The sequence below is a fragment of the Podarcis liolepis genome, assembly GCF_965112155.1.
Source record: "Podarcis liolepis genome assembly, chromosome: 12".
NCBI lineage: Eukaryota > Metazoa > Chordata > Lepidosauria > Squamata > Lacertidae > Podarcis > Podarcis liolepis.
The window spans coordinates 24,220,222-24,232,576 of NC_139563.1; the positions used below are offsets into that span (position 1 = coordinate 24,220,222).

Here is a 12,355-nt window from a genome sequence, read left to right on the forward strand (position 1 = left end):
TAGAACATTACAGAACTAAGGATAAAATCTCAAATGAGACATGGCACAAAATAGCAGGTTACCCCACATCTCAACTTTGTTTTATAGGTGAGCTGCACTGCAGTGAGCACAAGTTTCTAGCACAGGGATGGGGGATCTATGGCTCAAATGCTGTTGTACCTCAGCTCCCAGCATCCCTGGCCACTGGCCATGCTGGCTGGGACTGATGGGAATTGGAGTCCAACAACATCAGGGCTAAATGGAGGTGCCATGGCTCAGTGGCAGACCATCTCCTTTGCATTCAGAAGGTCCCAGGTTCAGCCCCTGGCATCTCTAGGTAAGGCTGGAATAGAATCTCTGTCTGAAACTATGGAGAGCTGCTTTGTAGACAATATGAGATGGAAGGACCAGTGGGTGTGACTCAGGGAAAGGCAGCTTTGTATTGCTACAGTTTCTACTTTAGGTAAAGGTAAAGGGACCCCTGACCGTTAAGTCCAGTCGCGGACGACTCTGGGGTTGGGTCACTCATCTCACTTTACTGGCTGAGGGAGACAGCGTTTGGTCCGCAGACAGCTTCTGGGTCATGTGGCCAGCATGACTAAGCTGCTTCTGGCGAACCAGAGCAGCACATGGAAATGCCGTTTACCTTCCCGCTGGAGCGGTACCTATTTATCTACTTGCACATGCTTTCGAACTGCTAGGTTGGCAGGAGCAGGAACCGAGCAATGGGAGCTCACCCCATTGCAGGGATTTGAACCGCCAACCTTCTGATCGACAAGCCCCACCTTTAACATGGCACAAAATGGGCTTCATCCAGAAAAAAACATGTCATGGTTAAATCTCATTGGAATGTGTGAGACCCATTACCGGGTAGTCATGATGGTTGATTGATGGGTTCATTTCAAGGACGTAATCATGACAACCTTTTGCTATATTTGAATTGATAATCCCAATGGCAGCCACCTCCACCTATGTACCTGCTCTCTTTCTAGAGTTCTCAGATCCCCACCTGCTGAATTCATCAGCAAGGGGTCCACTAGTGTTCATCAGAACATTTGTATCCTTCACCACCGCCCCAGAGCATAGACTAATAATGCTATTCATCACTACGATGGGGGAAATCAGTGAAAATCAGGTGCCTTGCCTCGCACAAGTGGAAACACTTTCTACTAGTGCAAATCATTAATGGTTACAACCCAAAAACATTTTGCTTTTTGCTTAAACCCCCGCCCCCAACTTTATCTGCATTGTTACCTCAAGGATTCTGAAACGCACCTTAACAGGCATTATGCAAACTTCAAAATAAATGTACTTTATGAAGCTGCTTGAGTAATTCCACCTTGCTGTTTCTTGTCTTTTTAGAGTGTTCATTTCCCTGCTGGCCTCCATAATTATTACAAGCTTTTCTTATTTTAATTCCCCTTGTCTTACTGCTAGAGGCCTTTGTCACCTGCTAGAAGGAGCGAGGAGGGTCAGCTGAGAGTTCATTCAGTTATCACGTCTGTTTCATTATGCTTCTTTAGTCTGAAAGCATCCAGGAGTTCTGTCTGTATATTTGTTATAATTATCGTCCTGACAACATCTTCTTGGTGCAAGGGCTAAGGCAGCCTCTTCAGAAAATGTCTCCAAGGCAGCTTTGCCTCACAGGAAGCCCTCGCTAATTAAAAAGTGACAGTCTTCTCCATCTCCCTGAAAGTAGCTTGTGTCTCATCCCCCGCTTCCATTCTCTTCTTTTAGCTCGTTCCAGATAATTGAAAAATTAATTGAACTTATTAAAAAATAAAACATCTGGGTTACGGGTCAGGAATTGCAGCAGCCTTTGTAAGTGATCATTACAGCACTCAACGGCACTTAAAAATAGTAACATCTACTTCTCTTAGATCATTAGGCCCCTTTAGTGGTCAGGAGAAATCTTTGAGTGTACAATAAATTGTGGCCCAGCAAACCTGTTGAAACTATTGAATGATTTGCAGGGTTGCACCAAGGACACCATGGCTGGAGGAAGAGGGTGACCTTCCCACAAGATCTCAGGGCCTCTTCATCTTTCAAAGCCTAGTGAGATCTTGGGGACGGACAGGCCGGTGGACACGCCACCATTTTAAGAGGACATGTCACCATTCCACCTTGGCTTCAGGATATAGATAATAAGGGGTACCTCCCCTTGAGGGGTCCTGAAGGATAAACAGCTCTCGGCCCTAGTTCAGGGGGACTGTGCTTGCCAGTCACCATCTCAAGTCATCAGTGGTCTCAGTTGCAGTGGTCTTGCACCACAGTGGGTCCTCAGTGCTGGTTAACTCCCCATACAATGCCCCAGTAGGTGTGTGAAGATGAAGGTCAGACTTCAAGGCTGCAATTAATCTCATGGGCCTACATAGCAATAAAGGCTTGTTACATTTGTTTATTTTGAAGTATGTAAAAAGGGTAATTTGAAAAACCTTCCGAGTTTTGCTTGCTATTTTGAGTTGGAAGTTACTCACAGTAACACTCACCAGTGGGGATGCAGACAGGTGATAACTGACCTTGTCAGTTGGAAATAACTTTGTCTCTTTCTTGGAACGTTTAACTTGCAGATACAGTCAATTACCTTATGGTAATGGTTGCTTCAAGGATTTTATTGCTTGGCTCCCTTGGAACGAAACACATATATTAGCCTAATTTAGGAGTGCTTTGTCTGAAGTTCCTGTGCTCTCTGTGTGCAGAATTATTGCGGCCTTAACTTTTTATTCAGACTGCAAATTCACTACAATTCCTTTTTTGGAAAGAAAGAATGGAAACTGAGTGGATTTCTTCACTGAAACAAGAACTGCTGCACTTATCACATCACTCTGAAATAGTGTTCATTCTTTCTGAAAGTGAAGACTACTCATCAACAAAATCAAGACAGAGAAGGTTACTTGGAAACATTAACTGTAGGTATCCTACAGTAGACCTCTAATGTCTTCACTTACGGCTATTAGAAACCATTCATATTTCAGATTTTGTAGCTTTAGGGAACACTTCTAGGGAACACCAACAAGCCTGACAGTCATGAAACTCCTCCTTATGCAGGGTGTGGGATGTTGACTGGGCCTGTTGGGCCTCACTGTGAGGATGAACTTTAGGTTCTATCCCCAACATCTCCAGGGATTGGGAAAGACTCTTATCTGAAACACTGGAGAGAGACTGCCAGTCAGTGTCAGTAGTACTGAGCTAGATGGACCAACAGTCTGACTTAGTATAAGGCAGTTTCCTATGTTGCTGCTTTCCCTGTTCCTGGAGGGGAAGACCAGCAATAGGATGCAAACTGCCTTTCAAGAAAACATATATGCCATTGCCAACCATCTCACTGGTAATAAGCTTCTGAGGAAAATGTTTCTGGGCTTTCCAGAACCCAGTTGAAACCAGTATCCTAGAAGAAATCTGACTCATGTTGAGGGAAGAAAATGGGGAGGTAAAAGTAGAAATATTACAACAACATGTCCTATTGTCCTTAATAATGGAATATATTTATAATGAAATGATTTTAGAATGTTGTATTATTTTACTCTTATTAGCCGCTCTGAGTCCGGCTGGGGAGGGCGGGATATAAATAAAAGGTTTGTATTATTATTATTATTATTATTATTATTATTATTATTATTTATTGGATGCCAGATATTCAATTGGTATTTCTCTGCTGGCGGAAGGCATCAGTCAGCAAAATGAGAAGGGAGGCAATTTTCTGAGATTGTCTTTCCATCTTGCAGTCCCATAGCATCCAAATCTTCTCCCAAATCTTGGGGGATCCACTAAAGGGTATCGGGGGTGGGGGTGGGCAGGAGTCACCAAAAATGGCCTTTCTTCCTGTTCAGCTGATGGACACCTTCCATCAGTTAAGGGACACCAGATGGATACCCCCACAATGACTAAGGCCTGGTCCTACAGTTCTCATGCAGCAGAATGAGGTGGGAAAACAGTGGTGGAATTCTGAAATTAGAGAATAGGATGTGCCACTTTGGACTGCAGGTGTGGGGGAGAAATCACTTTTTTAAACACTCCTCTAGGGTTCTGTAAATATCACTTTACTCCAGCTCCCATCATCCCCAATCTGCATGACTAATGGTTGGGGATGATGGAGATTGTAGTCTGGCAATCTCTGGCAGGCACCAGGTTAGGGAAGGTTGCACTGAAATGTGGACATGCTCCATAGTTCCTGTTTACATGGTTGAGGCAGACCAGGGTCAAACTAAACAGGTTTGCCTCTGTCGTAGTAACATTGGCTCTTAATTTTACAGCTGTTGGGAAGTATGCTGATCACTACGAATTACAGAGTTTACAAAATAATGAGTCTAGAGAACACTGACAGTAAACTCAAAGGATTTATTTTCTTACTGGGAGGGGCAGAGGAATCTACATTTAGGATAATCATTATGATAAGTGCAACATTTTTGGAGGCTTTGCAAAAATCAATGGCTACTGTTCACTTTATCTGACTGGATGAAATGGTCACAGCAGCAATTGAATTAGAAGGAAAGCAATTATTAAGGATCAGAGTACATATAATTTGTATCAGTACAAGATGTTTCTTTACCTGAAGTCCAAGGAAAGGAAGCAAAAAACAAAAAGGAATGGGAGGAATTACTGCAGAAGAAAGAGAAAACATTTGGCAAAGTATGTGGAATATCAGTGAATACGTGGAACTCCAAGCCAAGGTTGCGCTTGGTTATGGTGCAATCCTCTGCATGTTTACCCAGAAGTAAATCCTACTGTGTTCAATAGGGCTTACTCCCATGCTAGGGCATAGGACTAAAGCCTTGCAGAGCACTCCTTGGCATATTTATGCAGTAGTAAGCTCTACTGCAGGCATAGGCAAACTCGGCCCTCCAGGTGTTTTGAGACTACAATTCCCATCATCGCTGGTCAATGGTCATGTTAGCTAGGGATGGTGGGAGTTGTATTCCCAAAATATCTGGAGGGCCGAGTTTGCCTATGTCTGCTCTACTGTGTCCAGTGGGGCTTACTGATTTTAACCAGGCAGCCCTCATTTCTGTTAGAGGGCATCATTGAAGCAATAAATTATGATGGCTTACTGTTTCATACATTCCATCCCTATTCTGCATTTGTCTGAAGAAACCACAAGAACTGAATATATAACAACTGTGTGTTTTCCCCCTAATAAAAAGAGCACATGCTGCTGGAAAAATGAAAATAAAAGAAACCACTGGGTTGGATCTAACTTGATTTCAATGCACCTACTCCAGGTATGACTAAGTCTGGACACAGCCCAAAAGCTGTATCTTGATTCTTTTTCAAAATGTAAATTGAAGTCTTGCTTCAAATTTTAAAAGGTGCTGGAAAATTTGAGGAAATATAGTTAACTAACAAATATATCCTGTGCTCTCTTCTTCTTTTTTTAGTAAAAAAAAATTGAGGTGCCAGTAATCATACCTTGCTACAAGTGTTGTGAGTGCCAGCACAAAATGGCTGCCATGGGCAGACAAAAACAGAGGAAGATGTGGTGGAATTTTGCGCCAGTGAGTCCCATCCCATTTAGGGTCAACTTGTTTTTAATACAGAATTTTAAATTGTAACCCAGCCAGGGACCTGCTGGTGAAGGGTGGGTACAACTACAGTACTAATATTATTTCATTATCACATGCATTTATTTGTCCTAATCGACAGAGCTATTTCAACAACATTTGACTGAAAAGGGTGCATTTGAGTAACTGACACAAAACATGTCAAAGGTTTTCCCCTGAATCTATGCAAGTTTCCACTGGAACCAGTGGAATGTAGAGGCCTGCTCTTCATCCATATCACAGGTCCGCATTGTCCCTTTTCCTAACATTAGTCTTGCAATGACTGAAGAGTGGCAATTTCCCTGTGGAAAAAAATGTTATGATAGAATTATTCTGAGGTGTTCCCTTAAGAGAAGCCACAGCAAGAGAAAAATGGCAAAGAGAAGTGGCAATTTAGAAGCAACTTCCAGTAGGACCACAACATGTCTAGGACTAAAACATTTTTATCGTACTTTTATTGTACTTTTGGGGTTGAGTGTTTGGAGGAGGTGTGTGGGCGTGTGGAAGCAATTCCCTGCTAAGAGGCAGAAAAAGCTTGTGCTGAAAAAGAGATTTAAAAATACTTCAATAGAGAATTGCTTTCACTCCATTAAAAGAAAGAAAGAATTATGGATGTTTATTTACATTTATATTGTGTTTTCCTTGCATATTGTTCATTTTCTTGCTTTGCAGATAATGAACAATTCTATACATATGTTTTCTAGCTGAGAACAGACTACCCTCCGTGATTAGAACTGTCACTGTCATTTGTAAAGCTAAAAAAGAAAGTTATTCACTGAAATCCCCAAACTATAGACAACCCCTCCAAGCCTTTTAACAGCCTGGGACCAGTTTGCTTGAGAGATTGCCCCTGCCTATTCACAGTCCTTGCCACATTAAACACCTGCTGAAAACTTTGTTTCATCAAGTCTTCCTAGTCATATAATTTAGTAATGTACATTTGCTTTCAGAGGTTTTAGCTGGTTTTATATTGTGCTTTACTGATAATTATTTTATGTACACTCTTTTTTTTAAAGGTGTTGCTGACTTTTATCTTTTTTGATAATTTTATTATGTGCACCACTTAGAGATTTTTCTGCGTACGTGATCTGTATATATTTTCTAAGTACCGTATTTTTTGCTCTATAAGACTCACTTTTTCCCTCCTAAAAAGTAAGGGGGAAAGTGTGTGCGTCTTATGGAGCGAATGCAGGCTGCGCAGCTATCCCAGAAGCCAGAACAGCAAGAGGGATTGCTGCTTTCACTGCACAGCGATCCCTCTTGTTGTTCTGGATTCTGAGATTCAGAATATTTTTTTTTCTTGTTTTCCTCCTCCAAAAACTAGGTGCGCCTTGTGGTCTGGTGCGTCTTATAGAGCGAAAAATACGGTAAATACTTTGCTCTCATGCTTAGAAGCAATGGCTCTTGATTGCATTTTTCTCCTCTTGTCCTGGGCTTTCAATCCCTGATCAGTTCTGCTGCCTGTAAAGCATAGAGTAATTGATTTAATTTGGAAGAACAATGAGGATTTTAGAGTGGGGGTGAAGCCATGTGTACTCTGTAAAGAAAAAAGGAGACAGGGTGAGGGAGGAACAGGATCAGGGAGGAGATACAAAGACAAATAGAAAGTCAGGCTGGGTAGCAGTCACATATGGATGGCAAGCGATGAAAAGGCAAAGAGAAAAAGCACCAACTCGCCCAAATTTCACCATCCTCCAGTTTGACCAGATGTTGCCACACTCCAGCATTAGCCTTACTGCAGAGCCTGGTTAAGACACTCCAGAACGGCCTCCATAGTACATTTCCATGAATGCATCCAAGGATATAGAGTATGGATAGGGAACTTATGACCCTCCAGCTGCTGTTGTACTCCACTGCCCATTGGCTGTAGCCACCATGGTCGATGGGCAGGGATGATGGGAGTTGTAGTCCAACAAGATCTAGAGGGTCACAGGCTCCCCATCTCTGGCGTAGAGGAAGTAATGCTTGGCTCAGCATGACACACTGACAGTCAACACTTCCTGTCCACAATCCATATGAATGTTATGGATTGAAAAGAAAGGGACATCATGTCCCAAGTGAATCCCTGGGAAGTGGTGGCTAAAAATACATAACAATGGGTCAAGGGGGTGGCTACTTTCATGTAGATTTCTCTATGGGAAAGCTCCATGTGGAGAGTTTTAAAATCATAAAAGAAGAGGAGTTTGGATTTGATATCCCGCTTTATCACTACCTGAAAGAGTCTCAAAGCGGCTAACAATCTCCTTTCCCTTCCTCCCCCACAACAAACACTCTGTGAGGTGAGTGGGGCTGAGAGACTTCAGAGAAGTGTGACTAGCCCAAGGTCACACAGCAGCTGCATGTGGAGGAGCGGAGACGCGAACCCTGTTCACCAGATTACAAGTCTACCACTCTTAACCACTACACCACACTGGCAAATGGAAAAGAAGGAGGAGGAGGTGCCTTATACCAGGCCAGTTTATTGTCAACTCTGCCTGGCTGCTGCTTGCCAACATCAGACAGAATATTTTCCCCATCACCTGGAAACGTTGGCCCCAGAACTACACAGTACCATCCCAAGTGTCACATAGTCTCTCTTTTCTGGCCCACATAAATGAGGCTGCTCATGGCTGGTTTGTATTGCAGAAATCATATGAAGGCACCATCATGCATTGGTTTGGAGAAGATTGCGCGCTGCTGCAAACTACCCTAAACAGTAGTAGCATGGGCATCTAAATGTGATGAAGCCAGGATGTCATCAGATAATGATGGGCCGAGAACCAATTCTTGTAAAAGAGTTGCGGTAAGTTGTCTTCCCATGTGCCATTTTATAAATAAGCTCTATGAGAGCCGCTGTATCCTGCATCCTGTATCCTGCATCAGGCTAGTTCCTGGCACTTGTTTACATCCTGCATCACACTTGTGAGCTATTGTGTCCCCTATTCATCCAAAGGGATAACTTGCATTTTCTTCCCCAGCTCCCCGCTTCTTTCTCATGCCCACATACACAGAGAATAAAAACTGCTTTGAGAGAAAATGTCATACAACTGCAGTGTATGAAAGGTCATTACATGAATTACAAATCAGCTTATGCTGAATTTTCCACTTTTAAGTGCTGGCAAGGAAGTTCATCTTCTTTCCTTTTCTTTCTTTGCACTCTATTACGGTGCTTTTTTGCCATTCTGCAAAGAATGGGCAGCAGATTCCTTCTTGGACTCATATGTATGAGTACATTTTTGCGCTTCTTATGAAACCAGCACAAACTGGTATAGGGGCATATTTCATATTTCAATTTCTGTTTCTAATTTTTCCTAATAAACACATTTCTGCATGCAATTTTGCCTAGCTTGCACATTTTGGCATATATCCCCTAAAAGCATTTTTTGTACATTTATTTTCATTAATCTGTGAATTGTGATGCAAAGTTTTATCTTGGTATTTGCATATTTGAACACATTACTTAGCTTGAGAATTGGGGAAAATTTGAATTTTGAAGGATGGCTACATCTCAGTTTGTATACTGCTTTAGAAAGTGCCAAATTGGTTTTGCCTTTAAATGTAAACTGAATTGAGCTGGTGATATGTGGTAACTCACAGGACAGAAGGAAACTTTCCATTCCTACAAATAAGTTCAGTTAAACCCCTGAGCCCAGAGATCTGTATCCAGCTGCAGACCAAAGTGAACAAATGCTCACAGCTTAGTTATACAGATTTTTTTCTTCCAGAAGTGAGCTCAAAAGGATTTACTCCCTGGTAAGTGCACTGTGGGTTAAACCACAGAGCCTAGGACTTGTCGATCAGAAGGTCGGCGGTTCGAATGCCTGCGACGGGTGAGCTCCCATTGTTTGGTCCCTGCTCCTGCCAACCTAGCAGTTCAAAAGCACGTCAAAGTTCAAGTAGATAAATAGCTACCACTCCAGCGGGAAGGTAAACAGCGTTTCCGTGCGCTGCTCTGGTTCGCCAGAAGCGGCTTAGTCATGCTGGCCACATGACCCGGAAGCTGTACGCCGGCTCCCTCGGCCAATAAAGCGAGATGAGTGCCGCAACCCCAGAGTCGGCCACGACTGGACCTAATGGTCAGGGGCCCCCTTACCTTTACTAAGTGTGCATAAGGTTGCAGCTTGGCTTATCTGTAGAAATGGATGTGGAGGGGGAAAGAAACTTAGTCAATACAGAAAGCTTCCTTTTGTCATGTTTGTACCTCCCTTTCAAGGCAATAGAAAATCCCTCTTTTGGATAAATCACTGAATGCCACCTACTGAATTTGCTGAGTATTCTGCAGTTGTAAACACTATTGACAAATACTGAATTGCTTAATGATAAATTAGCAGTGTTTGGCACCTGCAGAATGGTAATGTATAGCACTAATGCAATGTCTAGACAGCTAAAGGAAAATGTGTTCTACAAATTGCAACAGAAATTAGGGAGATAATTAACCTATGTTTAATTCCACCACACATCAAGAATGATGCTGTTCTAGGCATTATTTTCTTAGCATTTGGTAAGAAATGTCAGCCTTTTGCCTCCCTATTCAAGTGATGTGTTTCATACATTTCTCTAGCATTCAAACCACACAGGTGTGTGAAGTCACTGGTCTTGTGACAAGTCATACATAAGACATCTTATACCTACTCTGGGAAGCCTTTGGATCACTGCCACCCTGGTCAAGTCCCCAGTACCCCTAAGCCAAAGTATGTGTAGTTGAAATAGACACATATTCTCCCATCCCAGGAAGAGGACATGAATGGTTGGGTAGGATACTGAACAAGAGAGCTCCACGTTACAACATTTTGTTGAAGACCTTACTTGTTCTCATGAACTGTCTATTTGAAGCATCTGCACTGAGGTGTATGTTTGTGTCTGCGTTTGCTGTGCTCCACCACAGATTCTGTAGCTGGCCCGTGCACAGGGCAAGGAGCAGAAATTGCCCCACATCTGGCAGATCCTAGGCAGTACAAACAGGATCAAAAAGCTTTGTTAACAGTGTGTGTGCATGGTGTCATCTTCAGCTACTCTCTATTTCGGGGGTTTCCAGGCTGTGGTCTTTGGACCATCGGTGGTCTGCAGCATGTCTGTGGATTTGTGGTTAAAGATGGGAGATTTCTTATATTATATTTTGTTGTGTTGATTGTGTTGCATTTTATTCTGTTCTGTAGAATTGTTGTTGTTGTTTAATCATTTAGTCGTGTCCGACTCTTCGTGACCCCTTGGACCAGAGCACGCCAGGCACTTCTGTCTTCCACTGTCTCCCGCAGTTTGGTCTGTAGAATTATTATAATACAATATAATACAACATAACAAATAAAAATTAAAAAGAAAAGAAAAAATTAAAAATCTAGCGTACTGCTTTACAATTGCTACAACATGGCAAAAATATATTTTTTAAAAATCATTAAGTGGTCCACTAAGACCCAGAGCAATTTTCAAGTGGTACATAGGAGTGCGGAGAGTTAGGAACCTAAAAGACATTCACCAAATTGTGTTTGGGCGAAACAGAACCTGAGCACACATCTGGCAATCAACTGCAACAAGTAGGCAGGTCCTGCTTGTATGTCATGTGTGCACACAAGCCATTTCGAAAAGTGAGCTATACATTATGTTACATCCAGAGCATTAATTAGTGGGTACTCCCATCTAGTCTTCCCCTCCCTGTAAATTACAGTCTTGCCCACTGACATTTTCTTAATTTAAGGTGAATGACTCCCACCCTGCACCTCTGACCGCCTTTAAATTAGTGCTGTATAATTCCAACATTTCATAGCTAAGTCCTTTAGTGCCACCTCGAGGTCACAGCTGAAGTAGCAGGAAATAAGGCAATTTAAGCCCAAGGTGCAGCATTCAAACTCCATAGAAGCTGCTGAACTGGATAGAATCCTCAGCATACCTCTGGGCTACAAAACACGGAGTGGTGATCCTGAAACATATTAATATCATGGGATTAGGGACCTGTAAGAAACCTGAAGATCATCTCACTCATGTTCCTGCCACAAAGCAAGAACCTGCTAGCTTGCTCAGAGCAACATTTAACATTAAACTGATAAGAGAACAGGAATGCAGGCACCTGCTTTATGCGATGTTAAGACTATGTGTCTAATTCTGACAGTTAGCAGCTCTTTAGGGCCTTGGATAAAGGTCTCTCGCATCACCTGCTACCTGATCCTTACACCTGGAGATGCTGGGGATTAAACTTTAGGGCTCCCGTATTGAAAAGCATAAAGGGACGCAGGTGACGCTGTGGTCTAAACCACTGAGCCTAGGACTTGCCAATCAGAAGGTCGGCAGTTCGAATCCCCACGATGGGGTGATCTCCCGTTGCTCTGTCCCAGCTCCTTCCAACATAGCAGTTCGAAAGCGCGTCAAAGTGCAAGTAGATAAATAGGTACCGCTCCAGCGGGAAGGTAAACGGCGTTTACATGTGCTGCTCTGGTTTCACCAGAAGCAGCTTAGTCATGCTGGCCACATGACCCGGAAAAACTGCCTGCGGACAAACGTCAGCTCCCTCAGCCAGTAAAGTGAGATGAGCACCACAACCCAGAGTCGTTTGTGACTGGACTTCACTGTCAGGAGTCCTTTACCTTTACCTTTTTTTTCAAAAGCATGGGTGCTTGAGCTATAGGGCCTCTCTGCATACATCATGTTGATCATGGTGAGAGTTTGGAAGGCATGCCTTTGGTAAAAGCTGTTCTCCAACTGGAATGCTCACAGGCCAGTGTTTTCCAGTTGTTGGTGTTTATACTACTTTTTAAAGATTTGCCTTGAGAGTGTCTTGCCAACTCACTTCCATTAACCTCATGGGGAAAGGTTGCTTGAATATATAGAATTGTCTGAGACAGCACATTGTCCCATGGAACACAGCACAG

General features: G+C 42.8%; 1 long non-coding RNA gene across 3 annotated transcripts in view; it reads left to right on the top strand.

The window, feature by feature from the left end:
- LOC310689700 overlaps nt 1-12,128 on the top strand; it is an 88,559-nt gene extending 76,431 nt beyond the window's left edge. Inside the window, exons 6-7 of one of the 3 annotated variants that reach the window (XR_014517588.1) lie at nt 8,142-8,298; nt 10,679-12,128. This is a non-coding gene — a long non-coding RNA (uncharacterized lncRNA). Of the gene's footprint in view, nt 1-8,141; nt 8,299-10,056; nt 10,398-10,651 lie in introns of those variants that run through there. The other 2 variants (XR_014517589.1, XR_014517590.1) reach the window with 2 other exon arrangements.
- The last annotated feature ends 227 nt before the right edge of the window (nt 12,129-12,355 follow it).